Genomic DNA, 26,250 nt, shown 5'->3' with positions numbered 1-26,250 from the left:
TTTAATTAGGATCTGGTATCTGCAATAAACAGTAAACATAAAGAGCTTTGCAAAAATGTATTAGACTGTTTGTTTTCACACTCTAATGCATATTTGCACAATTTTACCATGAAAAAAGGAAAACATGCTAAGCTCTTGGGCTCTATCCCAAATGTCCTGGAATAGAATCCGGAAATTACTAAGAATGAAACCAAACCACATCATATTTCAGCAATTAACCTAAGAAAAGAGGGCACATTCTCTATGTGAAAGATAGTTTTGTGAAAGACATTTGTGAAGTAAAGACGCTTCTAGAAGAGATACACATGCAACTATTTGGAATTTGATTTAATTTTCTTTGACGAGGTAAAAGCTTGATAAATACACTAGGGTTATAAACTTTTTTTCTTTCACAACAGTGGAGACATTAATCCTGATTGCTGAAGCAAAATGTCTTTAAAAGACATTGAGAATAAAAATACAGCTTGAAATTCAGCGCAGTACTACTTAGTGTGCCAGTTATGAATATGCCAAAAAAAAAAAAAGGAAAGAAAGGAACAACTTTGGGAACGTGCAGGACAAGTGAATTTGCAGTGGATGAAAAAACAAATGCTTCTGATATGGGACTAGATAAACGGACTTCATTATAATGATATGTATACTGATTTGAAGAAAGTTCTGGGGATTAATATTGCTTTTGTGATATACGATAACATCGTATTAAAAAAACCCTCTGAACTGAAAATGCCATTTGCCAAAGACAGATGTACTTTCATTTCAAAGTATTCCTATCAAACTCTATCAGAAAACTTGAAAGGTTTAAAATGTGGCTCTTGTGAACACTTGGTATTGATATGACACCTTGATAGTATTTGAACGCAACACAAAAGTCATAAAAGTATATAAGCAATTGTAAGGTGTAAAGTAATTTTTTCCCACTAAAGATAGGCTTTAATATGTCTCCAAATAAAACACAAGATTAAGTAATTTATTTTGTCATATGATTTATTTATGGGCTGAAACACTGTAAACAACAGATAAAAGATAGACTCAGATGTCAAAGTAAAAGATGAAAATCATTACATTTTATTAGCAGAAGATATATAAAAATGCCAAAATGAACTGTAAAGAGAGGGAAAGTGTTATGCTCAGAGGTCCTGCATCAGAGTTGCATTTGTTTTTCCCACCTCCCCTAAAGGGGAATAATAGCTCTGAATTTAATTAAAAATCTATTTTTTGAGATTAAAGTCATGAAAAAGTTAAAAGACTGGATCACAAAGAAGAGTAACTGTGAGGATCTCAGGGAATATGAACTGATGAACTCCCTTATATTTTATTTCCTCTCAACTATTTGTGGGAGGATCACTAGCGTTGCATAGAAATTGTTAGTACTGGATAAAAGCAAGGATTCTATAAATGAATAAATTTTTCATTAGTTTTACATACATTTTAGTAGCAATAGTTTAATTCCAGTCAAATTATTTCAATCAGATGAGTTGCTGCTGAATGCAACATTATACATTATATTAACTGGGGCATTTAGAAACCTGGTTCCTAACCGTACTGCAAAGCTTGAGGCATTGTTTGCCATATATTTTTTCTTAACATGTAAAATAAAAATAAAATAGAAGAGATAATGAGAACAAAACTACAAAAGAATTTTGCAAACTTCTAGCTGCTGAGAGAATCAGAAAACCCAAAGTGAATACTAAGTTGCAGTATTCTTTGGTATATTTATATATCTAAAGTGTCCTTGGTCCTGTTAAACTAGTCAAAAGTGTTGCAAAGTAACTTCGCATGCTTTAACTACTCCCCTTTCATATGTCCTTTTTCTCAGGCCTCCTACTGACACACTGAGAGAAGACTGAAAGAAATAATCATGTCACATTTGATCCTGACAGTTCCTGAGCCTGGACTTGGCACAGCAAAAGGGAAGGTTAAGTGGTATTTTCCTGCAAGTATGTTCACGGCACACAGGAATGTCTCAGACAAGCTCAAGTGAGCCAAGAGTGAGTTTCTCAGACCATTCAGAACTATTTAACACTTGTAGGTCACGATCAGCCTCTTCTCCTTCATCTAGATATCCACTTACAGCAGATCATGGGCACTAAGGGCAACATGCTGTCATGCGAGGCAGACCCAACATCTAATTGCAGCTGCTAAATAGATTTTCAGGGCAGCCTAATCTGGAGCATATTCCAAAGGTGCAATCAAAAGGTGACAAAGGTTTGCGGATAACTACAGTCAGGGATGCTTTTGAAAGAACTACTCCTACATTTCTTTCTTGTAAAGTGAAGTTGATTATACGTTAAATGAGCATCCACAACTATCTGACCAGCCTAAAAGAGCTGAGGATGAAGTTAGCGAAAAGAATCAAAATTAATCTTCAAGGAATGGTATCATTTTAAGGGCTACATTTAAATATTTACAAGTTAATGTTGATTAACTCTAGCTAGAATTAGTTACCTTTTTATTACAATGTTGAAAATGCTTACATATAAGTCTTTTCCTGTTTCCAGTTTGCCCCAGTTAAAATAACAGAATGGCACCCAAAGGCCATAGAGCTTTCTAGTGCCAAATAAACCAAGCATATCTTTTTATGCTGTATGGTTTATAATTTTCTTGATCCTGACTTCAATGGAAATGCTGTGTGTGGAAGGATGACAAGATTGGACCCTCAGGCAAGAGCTCTGTAGAATAATGTGTAGGAATGTTGTTGTTGGAATTTTTAGAAACAATGTCTCCCAATTGGGCCAAACCCAGAGAATCTCCCTCATGCAAGTAATCGATGGAACTACTCATATGACCAAAGAAAGAAAGCTATAGTTCTATTATGGTTTACTTGAAAAGATCTGTATCTTTGGGGGACTTGTTTTCCAGTATCTACACACGGTTGTAATAATGCCATCTGGTTGGCAGGGAGGATTGTTTCCTAGCTCATTGAGCCCATGATACAGATAAATGGATTGGTCTGATCCTCCATTTCTAGTGGGTATTTTGCCATGTTTAAAAATGGGCAAAAACTTTGCTATCTTTTCCAGAGAAGTTTGATCTTAAGCAGAAGAATCCATACTACTAGATGTGGAAACTTGTAACGCTTGCTGCCCTATGCTTAGCACAAATCACACTACCTTTTGCTCACTTTCATGAGTAACAAAATCATTATTCATAAAATTCTAATTTATATAGTTATTCTAAGCAGTTCATCTTTGCCCTTTAAACATGACAACTTGTAATAACTTGACCATTCTCACAGAAACATCTTTAAGACTACTTGAACACCTTATTAAATTTCGCAGTAACTCAGCGCAATTTTATGCAACTAGGTAACATACTTTGGATGATGAAAGAACACTCTGTTACCATTCCTTGTGTATGGAGTACTTTTTATCGATGACTTTAAAAAATACAGAATTTTCTACTAGCAAGCTACTGTAGTGAAGAGGTGGGGAAAGAGAGAGAAAGATAAAAATAACAATGAGAACACAAAGCTATAATAAATTCTTAATCTTTATTGCTTGATGTACCCTGAGAAGCTTGGAAGTACAAGTCTTTTCTCTATGAATTTTGTCTTCTGTTTGCCAAACATTTTAATTTGTTGTTTTTCTAGCACTGAAGAAGCCAGCATGATTCTACCTTTTCCTTGCATTTCTGTTGGTGTGTTAAATTCCTACCATTATATTTGCAAAGGTGTCAGCAGCAATGTGCACAGCTCTGGAAACACAGTTGCATACTAGAAAATTGCCATGTAGTCCACCTATCTCTTTTCCTTTGCATAAAAGGCATGTTACTTGCTAATTACACACCACAGTACCTAGAACAGAGGGAAGTCAGGCAGGCAATGAACACACTGAGCCATACCATCCCCTGTCGCGTAGAAAGGAAGGATGAAAAGATGCACCAAAAATCTCTGCTCAAATAGAGCAGCGTAAAAAGCACCCTGTATCCCCAGCAGCTCTCGGTGGGTTTGTAATGTGAACAGAAATCAATTGGCGGTGTTTCAGTGAGTGAGGAAGCTTCAGTAATGAAAAGGTAGTATTTACTTCTGTGCAGTAAAAGCATCTGAAGTTATATCTTCTGGACAGCTAATATGCAGCCAATTGCATGTGACCGTATTTTGTGAAGGGACAAACTCTGTTCACCAGGGACTTGCTGTTTTACTGAGCTGCATCACAGACTGGGGGAAAAATTCTCACAAACAATTCAGGAAGCCAAAGAAAGGTAGACTGTGGCCCAGTGCTGCAGACTACCCAGTTAGCCCTATGTGACCAGTTTACCATCACGCAGTAAATGGGATATAGAATAAGGAATTTATTACACTAAGCAAAAGAGGCAGCTGATACTTCCTATTCAAGCCCAGTCAAGGAATGCTCAGGTGAACAAAAATCGTATTACTGGATACATGGGTAAAGAAATGGCGTATGCAGAGGTATGATCATGGGTAGTTGGCATAAGTGTAGAGTGTACTGGCCTTTGACATGCATGGTTAGCCTGTGCTAGTAAGTTAATTTTCCTCTCCCTCTCTCCACTCACTGAATTCAAGTTATTCCAAAGAATGCTGTGATTCTTGGGTGTCATTCTGTGTCACGTGCACTTTAATCTCAAGTATTAAATAAATTGGGAGAGAGAAACATTTTGAGTATATAAAAGTAAAATACAGGCTTGCTGTATGTGCCACAGAAACAGGAAAAGATTACTTAATATGACCATCCCAGACAATAGCCAAGGAAAAGAAAGCATATACATAAGAGACATATTACTGATTATGAGAACAATAAATCACAGACACAGTGCACCAGCACTTAACAGCTGAAAACAGAATATGGAATAGCACCTAGCCACAAAGAAACAGGCTCAGATAAATGTACTTTCAAGTATGGAACGATCTATCCTGTATATGCTGTGTTCACTCAAGGGTAGTCAGTCACAAAGAGGTGTGTTCGAAGGTGCAGAAATGACAATGAAGCTTTTATTGCCTCCTCTGTTACTCTTTATTCACTCTACTTTTTTTTTATATATAACATTATTGCTTTACATTGGTTCCGGAGAACAGGGAAATGCAAAAGGGCCTTGGCTTTGAAAATATCTTTACAAGAGGCTGTACCTAGCTTTCCTCATAGACAGCCTTATCCAAACTCCAGTGCAGTCAATACGACCCCTTCTGTTCCCTTCATGGGACTTTGTCCAAAATGAACAACCACGCAGGAACCTGTGCTTATTTCCACTTGGCTGGTCCCAGCTCCTGACAGTAATTTGATGGCAATTTTCTTTATCTTATATCCACTGCAGTATAATTTTTTTTTTTTTTTGAAGGTAGAGTAAGACTCTTGGCCTTGATGAAATATTACATCTCTGTGAGCCTAACTAAATTTTTGTACTCCATCTTATTTTGACTCTTTCCAAAATAAAGCAATCTCATTTCACAAGCAGAATTCTTAGGCACCATGTAATAATACAACTGCAAATGCTGATAGTGGTTTATTAACATTTATATTAATTTGTGAGAGTTTCCTTTAACTCATGACAATGTAGAACTAGTTTTTAAATTCTTACATCTGTTATGGTCTGGATGCAAATTCCTGGGACAGCAGCCTTAAGTACTACACAAAAGGGTTAAAATCCTTATCAGATCACAAAGCAATCCTACACAACTCTACACCATCACAGACAACATAATTTTAAAGGCTCACTTACTTTGCTATCAATGATGGAAACTGTAATGGGGAGGAAGATACCAATAGGGAACACCATTTTTTAAATGGACAGTACAACGGAGCCAAGATACCCACCTCTGTGGACTTATGCCAATTCAGGATTTATCCTAGAAATTTTAATACAATTTCCAAGAAACAGGCAGATCTCTGCGGAAAAATACCCATGTCATATTCTCTTCCAGACATAGGGATACTACTGAGAAGCAGTAAATAAAACAGCCCTCCCCCCGGGAAAAAAAAAAAAAAAAAAAAAAAAAAAGACTGAAACATATTGAGGAAGCCTCCTTCTCAGTTACTCTGAGAAACATCAGTTTAATCAAACCAATGAGAGTGAAAGAAATGTTGGGTTTTTTTTTTCAAATTAACATTTAAGGTAAGTCACTTTGTTAGACTGATAGCCTTTTAACTGATGTTTATTTCCCACCAGATTACATAGGACAGGCTGATTAAAATTAACATTTTGTTAATTCATCTTTAAATGTGAAACTTAAATCAGAATGACCACATCCTAAGCAGCCTTTAAAATGAAAAATGCCTTACTCTTAAGAGTGGTTATATTTTTATCATTTGTACCTTCTATGTCTGTGTTTATCTCAAACCACTTTGATATTTGTAATAATTTGAATCTTTATTATAAACCTGACTGAATGTCCCATCAAAAGAATGATAGAACAAAGTGACTATAGTAATAATTTAAACAGCAAAACTGTGTGATAAAAATATTAACTGAAATGAGAAAATATAATACAATTTACCTTTTGCCTTAGTTTTGCCTTTTCTCAAAGGAGTTCTGTACTGGGGAGAAAGCATCCTATTCTTCTACACCTGATTATCATTGGCACCTCATTGCATAAATCTATTTCATACAATAATGGAGTGGATTCTCATTTCATCCCTTTAAAAGATATATAAACTAGCAAGCACAAATATCTTTTAAAAGCAAGAGTAAATTACAGTATTAATGTCCTTCATTTGTAAATATAGCAAAGAACTCTGATTATTTGAGGAGCTTGCTGTCATCGTGAGACTAGACTGTATGACCACAGTGTATGTTCAGAAATACATCAGTTCTGGAGGAGGTCTGTGGCTTCCATTTCAATATAAGGAAAGATGACAAAATCTTTCCATTATATTCTCTTGTGACATATGTAATAGAAATTTTGAAAGAAAAATTAATTAAGCTCACCTGAAAGTAGAATGGAAGGTGGATATCTCATAGTTTTAAAAAATAAATAAAATAAATGATTTAAAGACTCAAATTAACATGAAGATAAGTAACTTTACTTCCAAACTCACAGCTCTGCTGACCCCCCTGAGGTAAGTTCGGGCCCTTTTTTCTTGTGGGAAATCAGTCTTATATGAGACGAGGCATTTTTGCAGAGACAAAAAGATGTCTGAGAGCAAATTGAGAATTAAAGTGCATGGATTCCTTTTATCTGATCATGTACCAGTGAAATAATAAAGATAATTCTAAGAAAGGAGAATAAAAATGGTTTGCATTGGAGATTCAACACTCTATTACTTAAGAATAAAGAATTTCTAATAGCCATTAAAACGAAAATCAAGGAATATATCAATTTTAATTTGGTCTCTGCATCATAGTGTCATAGTATATTGAAGGCTTTCAAAGTGACTTTTAGAAGCTGGATTTTAGGTATATGTTAGGAAAATGGGAAATGCCAAAGGCAAAAAAAATTGGAGCTATTAGCAAAGCTAACAATAAAAAATTAGAACATCAAAAATCTCACAGTAAAGAGCTTATGTACAATTGTTACATATTAAGGCACTATTGAATAATATTGCTGTTAAAGAAGCCAATTATTTTTATAGAGCAAATAAATTTTTCTATGATAATTCAAATAAAACTGGTAAATGGTTAACTGCCTTAATAAAAGGGGAAGAGAAATCTCAACATAACAGGAATTTATACAAAACAAGGAGTGATAATGAACAAGAAGAATTAGGTAAGTGTTATCTGCAAGGCATATTGTGAGACTATATAAATCTGAAACTTCCGAAGATTAAATTCAAATTTTGGGACCAAAAATTAAAATGTTGAGTTTTATCTATTCTTTTTTTTTTCTCTTTTTAACCATAGGAATAAAGAGGTTGGCCATTTATGGTAGCTAAGTCCAAAAGTCTCTGGGAATAGTCATTTTTTCAGTAATGTATTTAAAGCACTGGGTCTCTTCATGCTACGGACCTTTGAAGTTTTTGAATGGATCTAGAGGCTCCCTATTACATTACTGAAATCATTCCTATTTTGAAAAATAATAAAAGGTCTACTTGACTATTCAGCTGACGCCCTATTTTTTTCACTTATGGCCATATTGAAAAGCTTAGTCAGCAGGATAAACAAGGTGGTGAAAAAATATTCATGGAAATCAGGTTGATTTCATAAAAAAGAATTCGATCAGATAACAAGAACGATGCATTTAACATTACTATCAGAGGTGCCCAAAATATTTTCTTCTCCAATAACTGGCAGCTGCAGTAGCTACAGAATGACTGAACAGTATGATTGGCAGGACTGTGTAGATTTATTTGAAGTACTGTCCTAAAAAGGCAGCTCTTGAATCAGTGCAAAAGCTCCCATTGAATTAAGTGTTCAAACTTAACCTTTGAGTCTGAAACATTTATCAGATGGAATACCCTTCTTAGAGCTTTCCCAAAGAATCCTCACCTTCAGTTTGAACGCTACAATGGGAAGAGATGACTGGGTGAAAGTTTCTTTGGCTCCACTGTTACACTGCAAAACTGATCTAGCAGAATACTGTAACAAAGAAATTTTTCTAGATGTTATTATACTAAAAACTAGTCCATATAATTTTTCCTGACTGCATATAAATTGAAGACAGTCTCTCCTTAGTCAATCTCTCTTTATTCAGTGACGTATCATTCATCCTTATTAAGTCATATTATTAACTTTGCATACATGTTTGTACCTATTTATGAGTAAAAACATCTCTTGCAGAAATGGGTAGCAGAACCTACAAAGACCTCAGTAAGTGAAGAGTCCCAGTTTTATGCATGTCCTCTGCAAACTTCAAGATGTCAGCAAAGACTGGTGGCATCTGGTTATTTTCGTATTGCTCCCACTTCTTCTGTCTGTTTTGCTAGACAGAACAGACTTGGTGGACAATATGTTCTTCCATTTGCTTAGGAGTCTTTGCTACTCAGGAGCAGAGTGACAGTACAGGTACATGTATGTTTAGGTGTCTTCTTTTTAACTCACCCACATCTTCCTGATGCTGCTTGAAGAAAGATCTATTTTGTATAAAAGTTAAAGCTAAGATTGTATGACATTTGGTCTTGTACAACTGTGGCAAGACAACTGTCCTTGCTCATTTGCCCAAGATAAAATTGATAGCCAAGAGCTAAGAGGAAGCTGACCATATTGTATAAAGTTTAAAATGATGAAGTTCTTTCTCTTGTTTTCATTTTCTTTTGAAATAACATGAAAAAAAAATTCTTGTGCCAGGGGAAGTCAGAAGTAATGCTGTTCAAGATTAGGATAAAAACATATGTTGTTTATAGATAGGTCACTGCTAAAACGGATATATTTTCATTTGTCTAGCTAAAAGGAATTGTTTCATGAGGTGCCTTTGAACTATCTAACTTTGGTTGCTAATGTTACAGGCTGACACTTGGATTTTTTGCAATGGAAGCTGGCTGTCCTTTAAAAATTCTCTTTGTAGATGTGGTAAAGATAGGGAAAGGAATTGCAAAAAGCAATAGAAGACATTATCAGTTCTTTACACAGGTATCAGTCCCCCCTTAAGAAGACTTGTCCTTTGATAGCAGTACAGCTTTTGTTTTACAACTCTTGGGGCAAGGATGGTTGCATCTCATTGGTGTGCTGGCACAATAGTAGATATCCTCTAGCTTTATGATTATTTAGCACCACAGGGACTATTAACTGCTGGTAAGACTGCAGTTTGAGTTATTGGATTTCAATAACAGTTGCAGACTTGGCCTTTAATCTAATTTCCAGTGTGCTGTTTTATTTCTGCCTCATCCAGAATGGTGTCAGCAAAGCAGGATCAGTCCCTTCAAATTTGCTTACTGACTGTTAATAAAACTCAGTGTAGAAATCATGGTTTGAAGTCAGTATTTAACAGAGGACATAAGAAGACTTTTCCTACCGGGGGACTTTTAAAAATTTTTAATAGTTTGACCTCTTGTGATCCCAGAAATATTTTCACTTTAAATGAGTTGAATGAATTAGAATATTTCAGAAATTAAGAGCAAAGGAAAAAATAGATTTGTGTTCTTTGTACCTTTATAACAAAGTAAACAGACTAGAAAGATATTTTGTAAAGAAAAGGATGTGTGTGCTGGAGAAAAGGATGTGTGTGCTGAAGTCATCTGTTTCATGTATTTGGATATTTTTTTAAGTACAAATTTATGTTAGGTAAACTTTGGAAGATTTTGTGATGATGGACTAGCGACTGATAGTTACATGAATCAAGAGGCTAGCTATCTAAAACTGAGAAAATAATGTGTTCTTTACAAGGGCCACACAAAGAAAGATCTCTTCCCAAAAGAATTCTTCTGCCATACTGAAGCTCTCCAATGAAGAAACAATCTACACTGCTGCCACACTGAGATTTTGGACAGAGGGAATGGGAGAAAAAGAGTTAAAGGGAAGAAAAAACAAGTTGTGTGAAAGAGGAGGTATGTCCTTTGTATGTCTTAGCTGACTTCAGATTTTTGGAGACACAATGGTAGTGGAAAGCCATTTTCCTTTTTCCAATCCCTTTTCCTATGCTAGTCCCTGCTGAGACTAAATAGAAAATTGGAGGATTGGTTTGGGCTTGGTCTCCTCAATACCTATCAAATTCTTAGTTTAATCAGCACTTGAGATAAACCAGTTTAAGTGTCAGTGCTCTTGTTCACAGATGGTGACAGAGAACAGTGCGTGAAATCTCAGAGGTCCCCAAGTAAATTTGTGAAAAAATCATTAATTTTCCTAAAATTTTGAAGATTAATAGACATTATCTGCCTTTCCTTTCCCATGCTCCACTGCATATCTTTGCAAACCTTCAGACACTTATCCTTGTAAACATTAAAGAAAGGAAAAACTTTAATTGTATTTAGAATGCTAAAATTTTGTAAAGAGCTTTATACAGTTAAGGTTTGAGAAAATAAAGTGGCTCTTAAACTCAGGTATCGAATTAAACAGTGAACAGTCTGACTTTTTGTAGAAGAGACTGAAAGAAACTTGCGCTATAATTTACACATTTACTAAAGTTTTGAGAGAATTTTCATTTCTTCGAAGCATGCTACAAGATGCCCACAGAAAGCAATCATTTCTCCACTTGTCAAACCCATTAGAAACATCCAAAGAAGAGATATGCATAATTTCATAGAATTATAGAATAATTCAGGTTGGAAGGGACTGGAGGTTGTCTTGTTCAACCTCCTGCTCAAAGCAGGTCTAATTAGATCAGATTGCTTAGGACTGTGTCTGGCTCAGCCTAAACACCTCTAAGGATGGAGATCCCACAGCCTCTCTGAGCATCCTCTTCCAGTATTTGACCAACATAATGCTAGAAAAAAATATATATATATATTCTTAAAATCTAATGGGAATTTTCCTTGTTCCAACTCATTGTTTGCCTTCTGTCCTATTGTTGTGCACCTTAGAGAAGAGTTTGACTCTCTGTATTCTCTGACCAGGCAGTTTTAGGCAGCAGTAAGGCCTCTCTGTTGCCTTCTCTTTGTGATGCTGAACAGTTCCAGCCTCCTCAGCTTCTCTTTGTTCATCATGTGCTCCAGCTCCCTGAGAGCTTGTTGTCCTCCACTGGACGTGCTCCAGTATGTCAGTGTCTTTCTTGCACTGGGGAGCCCCAGACTGGACACAGTACTAGCAATGTGGTTTCACAGATGCTGAACAGGGGAGGAGAAAGATCACTTCCGTGGACCTGCTGGCTACAGTCCTGCTAATACAGCCCAGGATGTGGTTGGCCTTTTCTGCAAGGCTGCACTGCTGACTCACGTTCAACTTTCTGTCCACCACGACCCCGGATCCTTTACTGCCGTGCTGCTTCTAGATGTTTGTCCACCAAGCTGTATTGTTGCTTGGGGCTATTCCATCCTAAAAGCAAGGCTGCATTTGCTTTTGTGGACTGTCATGAGGTTCTTGTCAGACCATTCCTCCAGTCTGTCCAGGTCATCTCATCACAGAAAGCAATTTATACTACTCTGAAACAATTACAATTCAGAGTCAAGTCAATGTAAGTCTACTCACTTCATATTCTGCAGTTTATTCCTCTTCATGTTCTGCTCTCCTATGTAAATATAAATGTCCTTAATTTTTCTGTGTAGTTTCACTCACAGATGAATTTACCAATACATCACTTAATACCAAAGGAGTAATTCAAAAGATTTTCAAATGGGACAGAAATAATGGAGACAAATCATGGTAGTTGCCCTTATCTGAACCCACACTGACAATATGAATAGCTTCCATTGTCTTCTGTTGGCCCACTCAAAAGCTACAAGTGTTTATTTAGAGAGGCACAGTGACAATTGCCTTAGTTCACTCACAGCGAAAAGAAGAATTACAGTGAGAAAGAAATATGCCCATCTTCCCTTGGCAGCACTGTGTAAAGTATTCTAGAGGAAATAGTTGCTTCATCCCTTCCTAATCTCTCACTGGTTATTACACTAAAATCGCTAAGACAATCGCTATCATGAAGTTAACAGATATGATAAATTCAGCAGAAATGTTGTTTCTGATTAACTTTGTAGCTGTGAACTTCTAACTTTGTCTTTCCCACACATAACCCCATGACTGATAAATATTTTTCAGGACTAATCTAAGTATCAGTTGACACATTTAAAGCTTTTGTAAAATCCCTGAATAAAAAATGTGGTATTAAAATGTAGTATTATTCTGCATACTCTTTACAGAATGAGTTCCTCCTTTTTCTAGGACACCCCTCTGGTGAAGAGGCATGCTGCTACATTAAATCACAAAAGAAGAAAGGATTGTTCTTGAGCATAGAGAAATGCTTGATAGGATCCTGTGTACATTTTGCAGAGCCAGAGGGCAATTACTTCACCATTGCCTGGCCCACACAAACACTTTATCTGGAGAAAGGAAAATTTAAAACACATTTTTAATGCTGCAAGATGGAAAAAGAGTGCTATAAACAACTGTCACTATTCAGCGTATGATATTCTACTCATTTCAACTTGACAGTGTCCCTTTTAAGAAGAGCCATAAAAACCTTAACAGTTATATTGCTGTAGGGCTTACACTTAATTGTAAAAAACAAGTGGGAGTCAGTGTAATGAAAAAGGTGCTCTTGCCCTCAAATTCCTTTAGGCACTAAATTTCTTAAACAGAGCATGGATGAAAACTACCGGTTTCTGCTTATTGGGGGAACATCATCTTTGGCATAAACGAAAGCCAATGTATGTTTTTTAACCTGTACATCATCTTATTGAATAAAATTCTAGAAATTTTAAAAGTGATAAAGAATGCTCTCTTTTACTATCTTTTCCATGTTTTTACTCCTGCCTTTCCACATATACTATATCTTTGCACTAGGAATTGTGTGCACTACCATTTAATCAGATCTCTGTGAGCTCAAGGAATCCTTTACATCAAGAACTGAACAGCTGGGCATATTGTTAACTATATTCTAGCCTAGTGAAAGTAAAGTATGAAAGAATTATTGACATTGCATTACATTGGTGCTTAAGAACAATAAGTGTAAGATTTTGGGTTAGTCTTAAAAAAAAAAAATAGAAGCATAAAGTGACATGTGGAAAGGGACTGAGAAAGAAAGGAAACTGGCTCCAGACGAAAAATTCTTGAAGCCGCTGGACAGAGCAACAAGTTAAAAAAGATATAGCAGGTAAAGTTACTTGAAATTTCAATTTGCTACTCTCCTCAGTTTTAGAGAATGGGCAGGCGCTGTACTCTGACTCCCTCCCACCAGTCCTGACTTCAATGCAATTGCCTTCCTTCCTCAGCTTCTTGCTTTCTGTTTTTCTTTCCTTCACTGGTTTTAGTCTCCTCCCTTTGTCAAACATCTTTATCACTAGAGAAGACTTGTCACCTCCTGCAGTCAGGCCCTGTTCACCCAGGGCTGTGCGGCTCTGCAGGGAGCAGCTGGGCAGCAGGCACAGCCCACCAGGACAGGAGAATCCACATCCATCTCACACAGCTTTGAAATATTTGGAAATAAACGGGAAGAGAGTTCTTAGAAACTGCCCTTTCATGAGGATTAGTGGGTATCAAGCACAAAATGTGTATTACTATCATGGATAAGGGCTGTTTTAATCATGGATACTTCTCCTATTTTATGAAAATGCAAATCACATAGTTAGGACATTTGTCTAATGCATGTATATCCGACCAGGACTGTAAAGTGGTCAGAATGTAAAAAACTTTCAGAAGTGTATCTAAAGAGAAAGCTAGCCTCATAGCAAGTTTGAAATTTTTACTATCAAAACTGAATTACACAGCTCAAATACAAAAAGACTAACCTTTCTCAACAGTGTTTTTATTTAAAGAATTGTCACTTGGAGCAGAAGAACAGATTTTGCTTAAACTAAAAAAAAATTAAACAAACAAAATTTTTCCCAAACTTATCATTGCTAAGTAAAGATAGGACCATCTGCCCGCTTACACCAGCTGGGTATCTGGCCCTGAATGTCTGATAATTCATGCCAAATTGAGTAGTTATCAATGGCTTATTATTTATTTATTTCTTCATTAAAAACAAAATTCCACTCAAAGATACTTCATCAATCTGTATAACTTGCAAACCTACGGTTCTCCCCTGTTACATTTTTAAACTACCTGATGAGTCTGGTTGCTATGGGGGACCCCTACTCAAAGCGTAATGGAGTCTCATCACCTGCAGTGGGACTCCAGACAAACATTACCATAGGAATCATATTGTAGTCTTCAAAAGAACACAAATGCTCATTTATTAAAAAACAACAGCAAGTGTTATTTGACTGATTTATTTATACATGATATTTAAGTGGCTAATCAGTAGTAATAGCTTATTATTAAATACAAATGGTTTTTTATTCACACAAATAAAGCTACTCCTCTCTCCGTTCTGGCTTCCTTGCTAGCCATGATCGACTCTACTGGCAACTGTGATATCTTCTCTGGTCTTGCCAACTTAAGTGGAAATGAATCTGATTTTATTTTTTTTTTATTGCAGTTTAATAACGTCATAGTACATAGGATTGATTTGAAATTTTGTTTTGGATTCCAACTTTTTCTAAGAGCAGCCTTCTCTATACAGCTTGGAGTTTCATTGCTTAGTTCCATTGCCATGTTCACTGATAGCAATTTGATCTCATTGCTGCTGTTCAGCAGTACGTTGGTGGGATATAATCATTAGAATTGTAAAAATTAAAAATTTCTTCCCCTGCCAATGCAGAATTGGTATTTATTTAGTTTGGGGTCTATTTTAATTTTGACTCATCTGGGGACTTCATTCAACACACTAAGGGTTTGCTTAAACAGGGACACTCAGGAAAGTTAATCCAAAGTAATTAAAACAGTGAATTTAAAGTGGATTAGTTAAACCACATTAAACCCCAGTGTGGACTGGGGTTTAATGTGGTTTAACTAATCCACTTTAAATTCATACCTTTAGTTAATTTGGATTAATTTTCCTGAGTGTCTCTGTTTAGACAAGCCCTAAAGCCCCAATCCTGTAAACAATTTATGCACATGAGTATTTGTATGTGATGTACTTAATTAGCCTTGATTTAGGAAAGCACTTAAGCCCCATTGAAATCTATGGAACTTAAGTGTTAAATGATGCTTTTGCCTGAATCAGGACCAAAGGTATCACTTGCACTGGACACTACCGTTCCCAGGAATCACTGTTTACCTTCATAACTGTTAACCGGAACTTTTCCTGATACTCAGGGTTTTTCTTTCTTTTTTTTTTTTTTTTTTAATGCTCTTTTGCATTAGATTTTCTTATAGTTCAGTGTTACTCTAATCATTTTCTGTATCTCCCTGAACACTGATCTAACAGGTATATGGTACATCCAATTATGTTAGTATGAGTATCTGCCAATACATTGTGTATATCAAGGTCAGGGGCTGGTTTCTTTGCACCATTCAGAAGTTTCACCTGAGGAAAATTTCAGTTGAACTCGAGCACCTGGTTCTTTTGATTCTTTCTAATAGTACATCATTCGGTACTATTGTTGCTCTTTGCTTGATCCCTTTAAATTTTTTCAGAATGCACTAAGCAGTGCCCCTTTGTCAAATTCATGTGATGAATTTCCTCACTGTGAATGTAACTGTCAGCATGTCAAGTTATATATTTCATTAAGAAAGCACAAGCTGTTTGGTTTTCTACGGGAAGAAGGCACCGTATTTTATCTATTTGGGAAGTGTAAATAATAATAGGTGAATTAGATTGAACCCTATTACTTGACATAAAGATTCACTTCAATGGGAGCTTATCTAAATTCTATTAAAAATAAGAACTTTTAGATTTTTAAGACTCATTTCAGTTAATATGTGAATGTCTATGAAAAGGCAATATTGTAATTTAGAAATAAAACTTTTTTCCCTTCTCCTATCAGAGCTGGAAAATAAAAAGGACTGAACAAAACTCAAAATTAATTGAAAGTTTTCTTAAGATTGGTAAATATTTTTAAAGAGCATACAAAAAAAAACAGAACTTAAGAGTAAATTTACCTGGACAATGCTATCAAATACTCTCCAGTGGAAGAAGTTCCTTTAAGTTAAAAATGAATATAACTGTTTTTAATGTATGTGTATAGGATACATCTTATTAAAGCTCTAGAAGTGCTAGAAGTACTCTAGAAGCATCTCTTATCTTTCATTGTGGGAATATGACTGGCACAGATGGGAGCCAATTTCTGCTTCTTTTGACTCACGGGAGATGCTGCAGTTATTAAAATTTGCAGAATTTCCTGATTGCGAGATGAAAAGCTGTAAGTGAAAGGATACTGTTGCAAATAGTTACATGTTAATATACAAATAAAATATATACATATATTTATATAAATATATCTGTATATGCACATAGTTGTATATTTAAAATATATTGTGTAATTTATATAGATAAATATTAAATAATCTGTGGAATTTACTACATTCTAAGTGAATGCAGTGAGTTCGCTAAGCCAAAAAGTCAAGATTTTTCTTTTTATATTTTATTAACCTGGAAAATCAATACTTTTCCACGAATAGATGAAATCCTGCTAACCAGTTCAAATGCACATAGTATTTTCTACCTTACAGTTGATAAACAAATTGGAACATTCCAAATGCTTGGAAATGAAAACGCATTTCTACAGATACTTTATCAGAAAAGACTTAGAAGGAATTAATACAGAAAGCTATTCCATATTTCCCACTTTTCTTACTCCTGAATTGATTTGCAGCATCACATACGTGCAAACAATGTAACCATTCTTGGCTATAGATACTGCTTATATTTCAGATGTCAAGATTTGTATAAACTTTACAGGATTATACAAACTGGTTAATTAACAACAGTGTAATAAAACATAAAACATGATTTTTCACACTTCTGATGTGCAGCCCAGTAACATTTTATCCAATCTTTCCCTTAAAAATACTTTAAGCCCTAAGAATATTTCAGTCAACATCTAGTATTTTCAACTAATTAGTAACACGTAACTACAAACATTAAATTTCTTGGTATACAAAGTATAAACATCTTTACTTGTGACTCTGCAGTAGGATATGTATTTTGAAAATAAAATGAAAATGTCTGAGCATTTTGCTCTAAACACTTCTAAATACTGTAAATACATAAAATTATTATTTACTTATATTTGGAATTTGTTTTTCTATTTACTGTATAAGTGATTCATCACCTTACAATGAATATAGCATTTCAATTTTTGTTTGGAACCTCCACCCAAGCTTAAAATTGGCATTTCAAGTATGTGTGCCTAAGAATTGTTTTCCAATAAAACAAGAATAAACCACTTTTGGCAGACTCTACTGTTGTTTTCTTGCTGGCTTTTGTTCTAGCTTTTATTTTGCTTGGGAAAATCTTAATATTGGGAATACTGAAAGGGCCAAATCTTTTAAGACATCCCCTAAGTGCATGCACAATTAGATATCCTATGCTCATATAATTACTCCAGTAGTTATTTAGACAACTCGCATTTGCCTGATTTGAGCACACAGTTTGCGTTTGTGCCAAAGGCAGGTACATACTTTTTTTTTTAATGGTAGCACAACAGGTTTATAAAAAGGGTTTTAATACTCTAAGCACTTTGTGAATCCTGCCTGTACTCCTACACCTTCAACATATAATGCACTGTAATTCTTGATGTTGTCATTCCATCTCCCACTTTTGTGTGTGCTCTTATATAAAACATACCGTATTCCAAAGGCAGAAAATACAGTTTTCCATGTATTTCTAGTGGATAGGTCATTGTGATATATGCAGACTGACTGTAGATGGCTGTATGATTTCTGAATCAAAAGCTGTATCCTGTAAAGAAATACCGTTTCAACACTGAGCTGCTGGAGGTATTCAAAGCATGATATCGCTAAACAAGCACTAGATGCTTGGCTGCTTGTTTTTCTTAATCTCATCAAGATTTGCTGTAATATAAAACAAATGTATGGAGAGACAAATGGAAAATTATCTCAAACAGAAAATGAAGTGATCTGATTTAAATTAAAGGCTATATGGACATATAAGGAAATCCACTTCTTAGTTTTTTTGTCCTCTGTTTCTTTTAAATCTACTAACATTTAACTTTAAATTGCTCTTTCTGCTTCAAGCATTCTGTTGTAGCAAGAAATTTAAATGCATTGCTGTAAAACACTATCATCAGCAGGCTAGAACTTACTTTGGTCTCCCTCTTTTTTTAACCAAACATCTGGGAATCAAGAACATCTGTAGAGTGGCATGGAGCTGAGATTTCCTCCCTAAGCATCTTTGGCAAAACCACATAGATGGACTGATTATCCTATGACAAAATGAAGGGAAAAAGTTCTGCTCTGGAAAAAACGTAAAATTGAAAGAGACTTCGGAGATTAGATACAAAATATTCATCATATAATTTGTACTAAACTTAGCAAATTTTATTCCTGTTTCGCATTTATAGGTGTTATTTCAAATTTATCGTCTTCCTTCCTATGCTGCTCTGGGATGCATGACGCATGTCAAATGGTGCTAGCTTTAAGTCCATTTTCCTAAGACTCAGATTCAAATAATAATTCTGTTTCAGCTAGGATTGTATTAAAGAGTGTGTCTCTAGTTTGCCCTTTTTAACTTGTACTGGAGATCGCAAAGAAAAGCTTCAGTACTTAGTGCATTATCAGGCATTATTAGAAATTATACAACTGAACAGAACCCTAGCACGTACCACTTGACTTGATCTTTAAATAGGATTTCCCTGAACTTCTTTATTTGGAAATTCAGCAGGTCTTTTTGATTAAACTGATCTCAAACACACGCCAGTGCAATTCAAAAGCCTGTCTTGGAAATTCAAGTGTTTTGTCTCGTGTGAACTGCTACTACTTTATAGAAAAATGTGGTGAGAATGCTTATTCCATTTCCTAAGCAGTTAAAGGTACCAGCTGCCTGCCAGGCGGTGCACACCGCTGGCTCAAGGAGCTCTGCGGCAAGGAACGGAGGCAACTGTGAACATAGGGGCCTGTGGAGGGAGTAGGGCCCAACCTCAGCCCGTGAACCAGCAAACACAGCTTGACACATCACTTAGCCTTTTCTTTCACCAGGCGCTAATTTTTGCAACAACATATACTCCCTCCTCCAACAAGGAAGTTTCCCCAGCGGTTTGAATCTGGCCAGCCACTTCCAAAGAGCCAGCGTACTGAACATGCTTTAAATTATCTCACTTTAAGCTGCTCCCCACTCCCCTGCTCCTTGTCCTGCATTCGGTAGTTAATGACACTCTGCTTAAGTTTTACGAAAATAAAAGCGCCTCGGGCTTCCTCTGGGAGTGAAAGGCCATGAATACATGGCAAACGTGTAACTGCAATATTAAAAAAAAAAAAAAAAAAAAAAATCCGCAAGTCTCTCTTCACTGCCGCCTTCCAGGCCTCGCACAGCACTTCAGGAGCAGGCGTCGGCGGAGCTGACGGAGAAGCCGCGTCGCCGCCCTTCCCACGGCCGCGCCGGCCCGCGAGCGGCCCGCGAGCCCCCGCCGCGCTCCGCACGCCGCGCCCGCCCAACCCAACGGCCGCGCCGGGCGTGCGCCGCGGCGCCCAACGGCCTCGGCCTCGCGGCGCGGCGCGCGCCTGCGCGCGGAGAGGGGGCGGCGCCAGCGCGCGTGCCCGCGGGCGGGCGGGCGGGAGCCCTTCCCCTTCCTTCCCCTTCCCTTTGCCCGAGCCTCCCCCCGCCGCCTCCCCCTGGCCCCGCGTCCCTCGCAGGGCGCCGGGCCGGCGCTGGGGTCTGCGTGCCGCACAGAGAGGGAGGGAGGCAGGAAGGCAGGCGGGGAGGGAGCAGGGGGACAGGAGAGGCTGAGCCAGATCTTCAGGCAGCGGCAGCAGCAGGTAAAACCAGCCCCAGCGCATCTGCCCCCCCCTTCCTCCCTCCCCGCCGGCTGCGGCCCGGCGCGGCCCGCCGAGGGGCCGCGAGGCCCGGGCGCCGGCGGGCGCGGGCCGCGGCTCGGCCTCCCGCCCGCGGGGCCGCCGCGGGGCCGCGCTGCGCCCCCTGCTCGGGCCAGACCGGGCCGGGCCGGCGGCGGGGCCTGCCCGGCGGGGCCTGCTGGCTGCGCCCCGCTCCGCTCCTGGGAGGTGAAGCGGGGGGGAGGAGGAGGAGGCAGGTTTGCCATTAGGTTTCTCCCGTGGATTTCCTTTTACTAAAAAAAAATATATATATTATCTCTTATTGTTGTCGATGATGATTCTGATGGCTGAAAAAAGAAGTTACGGTCTCTGTGATTTTTCTTCCAGGCCTTTTAGAAATAATTTTTTAGGGGAAGCTGGGCTCCCCTCTGCTTTCCTGCCCTCAGAGCCCTGCTTTCTCTTGTTCACGCCTATCTGGCTTCAGTTCATCCTGACTGTCCAGTACATTGCCTTGCCACAGTTTTAGGTGTTTGACTGTTACATTTCTCTTTCTTTCAGATACAGTAGTTAAGGTGTTACAGATTTCAGAGCAGGGATTGCAGTTAGCACACTTTAGCTGTTAAGAGAGTTTTATACCCTTAATCGCTGTATCATACCCTTCAGTAGTTCACTTCAGCTATGTATCCTGTGGCAGCATGCGTCCTGAAGGTTTTATGGTCTGATTCTAAGGAGAAGTTGTCCCACCATGTTGTCATAACTTCATGCTTTGGTAGTATATATGAATGTAAATACTTAACGGACAGCAATATTTGTTAATTTGTGGAAGAATCATCTTTCAAAATGTACTGGAATGGGAATCAGGAGACAAGAATACTTTCCTAGACACTCAGCTTTACAGCATCTATTCATCGCTTTGCTCTCAGTAATCCTGCTTGTCTTCCCTTAACCAAGTTTCAGAGTACTTTGTAAAAAGCACTACATGAGAAAAGTATTTCTTTTCAAACCAGTGAAACTTTATTAAAGTTACTTGTCACTTCTGTTACTTGCCACACACTAATTCAGTTATGTATGGGTAATACCTTTGTGAAAGGTAAATCTAAAATATATCCCAAATAAAGATGGGCTACATTTGCTGGTATTAAAAATATTAGAAAAACGTTGAGAGTAATTAAAAAAAAGTCAGTTAAATTGATCCTAGATTCCACATCACTTTGAATCATCATCCACTGTTACATTTGCAATTGGCAGATTGAAATACTGTAAGTACTAAAACTGGTAAATAGGAAAAGGGTATGGTTTGTGGATGGTAATGACTTATTTTTCAAACCAGTCCTTCATAAATGTAGTAATTACTTGACTTAATGTCATGAATAACCAATTATCAAACTTCTTTTCACTGACCTATGTGTTACATGCATAATTTCTTCTGTTTGGCCTAAATGCTGTTACCCTAAAACAGAGTTCTAAACCATTATGTCAAATATATATGCAATGGTGGTGATTACTGGACTTCCTACCATTAAGACCATTTTTAATGCATTCAGAGTATTAGATAAAGGTAGTTGCACATGGCCCCAAATCTATTACCTCGTTTTAAACTATTTATATACCTTCTTAAAATTGGTATCTCTCTTACTGAGCCAACAACAGTGACTTACCCTTGTGTGATTTGTGAACCTACATCATGAGCTTAAGTTTACAGCAAAGTATGAGAGCATGAGCAATTATCATTGTTACATATAACTGTATAGTGTGAAATGTGGGGTTTTTTTTATAGATTCTGTGATGGCTTCATAATTTGATGAAATTATAAATATGGTCAACTGCTATGAAAACCAAACCTTTCAAAAGGTACTAATGACATCATTTTGTTAAGGATGAGGAGAAGAGAATCTGTTCTCCAGCTATGTGGATAGGAAGTGCACCTAAATAAGACTTATACTGTTAGCTTTCTCAGCTATTAATTAAACTGATGAAATTCTTCTATGTTTCACTTCATTTCACATTCCTACAAATCTAAGGAAAGCCACACACTAGATTCTTACAAATAGTTCTATTTCTACAGCAGTATTAGCAAAGCTCCCTTGTCACACAGAAAGGGTTGATAGCTTTTCTTAAGCACTCTGGCACTTGCAAGAATGGCACTCAACTTTGAGAAATGTAAGTGAAAACACTCCTCCTCATTTACATTTTTCTTTCTTTGCGTTATAGTGTTGGTTTATTCAAACTTTTTTTTTTCCCCCATTTGAATAGCACTTGCTTCTTTTGGACTTCAGTATCTTGTATGAACGTGCAAGAAAAATATGATTTGGTGGAAATGTGTTATACGTACTCTGCCTGCATATAATTTACACTAATTTAGAGGTCATCTTTGCTGTCTCCAGGTTATTGCTGCTATTATAGTTTCACTTTTCAATGGGGAAGGACTGTGCAAAGAGTTATTTCATACCTGGCCGCAAAAGGAATTCTGTTGCTGACGTCTTTTTAGAGATTTTGCTCTGTGCTTCGTCCTTAGGAGTTCTATCTTAAACTGCTAGGTATGCTGTTGTAATTGACAACAGCTGTTGTGGAGGATAGACATTTGGAAGGTAATCAGTTCCTAGTCCATTTGAGGCTTTGTTGATTAGCAAGTTAAAGAGAATTTTGGTTCAGGAACCTGTGATGACTGCAGAGTGCAAATGTGATATAATTTATAAACTATTTGACTTAGACTTTACCCTGCTCTGTAGTAAGCAAGCTATAGATTTTGTGCATTTTTTCTCTTCTAGCCCAGTAGAGTGCCCAAAGTAATTAAATATGCAGTGCATAAAAGTATGTATCTGTAGCTGAGTTTTACTCTAAGAGGAAGAGGGTTCTTAAACAGGGGGGAAGGTGTTGCTTGCCTGTGTTTGGTTGCTGTGTTAGTGAGGCTTTTGACCTCTCTTTTGACCGCAAAAAAAACTGGGCATAGCTATTGCCATTTCAATTTTTTAGAAAGATTGCTAGTATTTTCTGTGCTTTATTTGAGAATGTTTTTGTTACCCAGATGTCAGTTTTTTTCCCCCAATATCTGATTGGGGGAAAAGAATAAAAAGATGATGCAGAGTTTGAAGTTCTGATCATGCTGGATTACATTATAATCTAATAATTCATATTCTTTTCATTGATGTTGAATAGAAAAAAGAATGATTAGTTTAAATCTTGTGGGTATCTGTGTGTGATAATCTTTGAGAAGAAATAATTGACCATATTTATACTCTTGACAGTTGGAATAAGAAGCAGAGTCAAGCTGGAACAGTTCCTCAAACTGTATCCAGGTCATGGAGATGGACGTTAGATGTTTTGCAATTTGTGATGACAAAGGCTGATGAATAATCAAGCGTAGTAGTAATAGATATTGCCTCTGTTAATGGCTAGATTTGGATTTTCCAATAGCACTGGAGCACATAACCTCAAATATAGCTGGAAGAGATTTGAAAGTAATAGGAAGGATCCTATGTCATTGGTGATGAACTTGCAGTAGAAAGGAGACAGTATCACAATATCCTTTGCAGTATTTAAAAATGCATTTTACGTCTCTTTAAGTGGAGGAGATTTCTGTTTGTTAATAGATTGGCAAATCGTTATTTTAGATTTACTGAAGAGCTTTATTACCATACTACTAGTTAATCTATCTCTGTGTGTGTGAAAAGTTCATGTATTTACTTGCTAAGCTTCTGTTTAGTGCTGTATTGTTTAATGCTGCATTAGAGTTGTGATAAAGTCTATCTTAATATGCCAGAATTTCACCTCAAGTGTGTTACAGCATCAGTTTTTGTCTGCATGGGTTTTTTGGCTTAACTTATAGTTGGCTAAGCTGTTTTTAAAAGTGTATCAAGATACTGAGAATCTACCATTTACTTCTGGATGATTTGTTTCAGTGATTCATCTTTTTCACTATTTAAAAATAAGGCATGCAATTATTCTTTGAATATATTTGAATGCATCTGTTTTCAGTTTCTAGTCACTGGTTCTTGTTATCTTGTCTGAATTCTCTATCATATTAGATTGCCTTAAAACTTGATCTTTTTCCTTTGACACAGTGCTTTCACTCTTCTGTATTGTGGCAGTCCATAGCATTTCAAGACAGAGGTTAAAAATACATTTTTAAAAGAGCCTGAACAGATCATAGATTTGCTGGGCTAGCTCCTCTAGGACTCTTAGATAAAGTTGAACAAGTATGCTGATTTATAATGTTTGTGTCTCAATGTTTAACATCTGATCTGGAATATCTGTTTAACAAATGAGTTGGAAAGAATGTCAATATAGTATGAGCCAATTATACCGTTTTTGAATCTTTCCAACTATAGAATGAAAATATTTATTGAAAGTTTTTGATCTTTCTGTATACTTTTTAATACTTCTGCCACCTCTGTATAGTCACAACCCTATGCTATTGTTGAAGTGATTTTTCTTACTAATATTTGTAAAAGCATTCAGTGTTGGCTGTGTCACAAATGGATGTTTTATGTCTCTCATCAGTTTTTACACTAATTTATATAGATGGTGATCTAGTCCCCCCTCTTCCACGTATGTTTCTCCTGCTTTTGTATTTTGTATACTTGCTTTTGTTTTCAAATAATCTAGGTTGGATTGTAGCCTAAATTGTCATGTTTGTTAGCTGTAGAGCTGTGACTGATCATAGGTAAAATCATCTTAAAGAACTTTTGATTTTCATAGTTTTCTGTCTAAGATTTTTCCTCTTAATCAATTTTGTTCATAGTTTTCTTCAGCTTCAGAAAATTTGAAACCTTAGGAATATGAACATGTATGTGTATGGTATGTATACATAGGCACCTGTGATCTCTGTCTATGTCATCAGATCATGATCAGTGGTTCTTAAGACTACCGCCAGTTTCTAGTCCCATGATTTATACATTTTAGCCATTGTAATGAGATACCTGATAATTTCTCTATGTTGGATATGGTGAGTGGTATTAGAAAACTATTGCTAATAATTTTTTTAAAAAAACTAATACTTTTACTGTTGGCTGCTTAAGACTGTGGCATATTTAGTTTCATTATTAAAGACTTCAGTTTGACATTTTTTTTCAGCATGCTACAAATATGTGCTCATGAAGAAAATCCTCCTGTTCTCTAGTTTGATCTGAAGAACAGACTTCTACTTGTATCTACTCCTGAGCTGTCTTTTTTAACCCAAATAGGCAAATAATCAGTGTCCTTTGGTTCTGAGTTAACGGATAATGAATGTCTGAAATACGTTTCTTGAAAGCTGGATTGTTAATGTTTGATAATAAGTAATATTTTTATTTAATCTCTAGCTTTACAAAAATATACTTTTGACCTTTTCTTTTTACAGTTGGGAAGAATTATAACCATCTCATGCATATTTTGAATAGATGTGAATTTCAAAAAGATGTGGGACTACTTAAAAGACTTAAAGAATCTTTCTAGAATTATACGATTATATTTTTGGTGTTTAGAGTTGCACCTTGGGTTGGATGAATTGTCATCTAGGCCACTATTTTGTCACTTAGAGTGGCCAACAACAGAGGCTATTAAGGAAAATACAAAAAACTTCAAATTGTGGAATAGCCTCTATGCCATGCAATTCTCCAAATTCCTGTCAGATTTAATGGTATAGCTTGCTGAGCATGAATTTGCTTCCCCATAAAATTTTTCTGGTTGGTGCATAATTTTAGATAAGTGAATGTTTTTCACTATACATGAAGATACAAAATCCTTTTATAATTTTTGCGAAGTTGTTAGATTTGTAATCTAGCTGCCTAAAGTCTTGCTCAGAACTCTTTTCTGAATTGTTACAGTAACTTAAAGCTCAATAGTATATACAAGCAGTGTACACGATTATTTCTGATCCATTGTGCTTTAGATATATCAACAAAAAGTTATTATAAATCTGAATAAGAAGATGTAATGTCTAGATGGTGCTTTTGATTTCTTGTATCTTTTTGACTGAATTCTGTCTAGATTATTCATGATTAACACTTCCTAGTTTTGTAGAGCCTT

General features: G+C 36.7%; 1 protein-coding gene across 6 annotated transcripts in view; it reads left to right on the top strand.

Annotated features, from left to right (window-relative positions):
• Window positions 1-20,032: 20,032 nt before the first annotated feature.
• The window catches only part of TBC1D5 (TBC1 domain family member 5), a 322,054-nt gene continuing 315,836 nt past the window's right edge, over window positions 20,033-26,250 (top strand). For all 6 annotated transcript variants that reach the window (XM_062569298.1, XM_062569297.1, XM_062569299.1 and 3 more), the window contains exon 1: window positions 20,033-20,229. The gene's annotated coding sequence lies outside the window, so the exon portion shown is untranslated. The remainder of the gene's footprint in view (window positions 20,230-26,250) is intronic.

Source organism: Rhea pennata, chromosome 2 (assembly GCF_028389875.1).
Source record: "Rhea pennata isolate bPtePen1 chromosome 2, bPtePen1.pri, whole genome shotgun sequence".
Classification (NCBI taxonomy): domain Eukaryota; kingdom Metazoa; phylum Chordata; class Aves; order Rheiformes; family Rheidae; genus Rhea; species Rhea pennata.
Note: the sequence above shows the minus strand (reverse complement) of the source record. Positions and strands in the feature narration are given on the sequence as shown.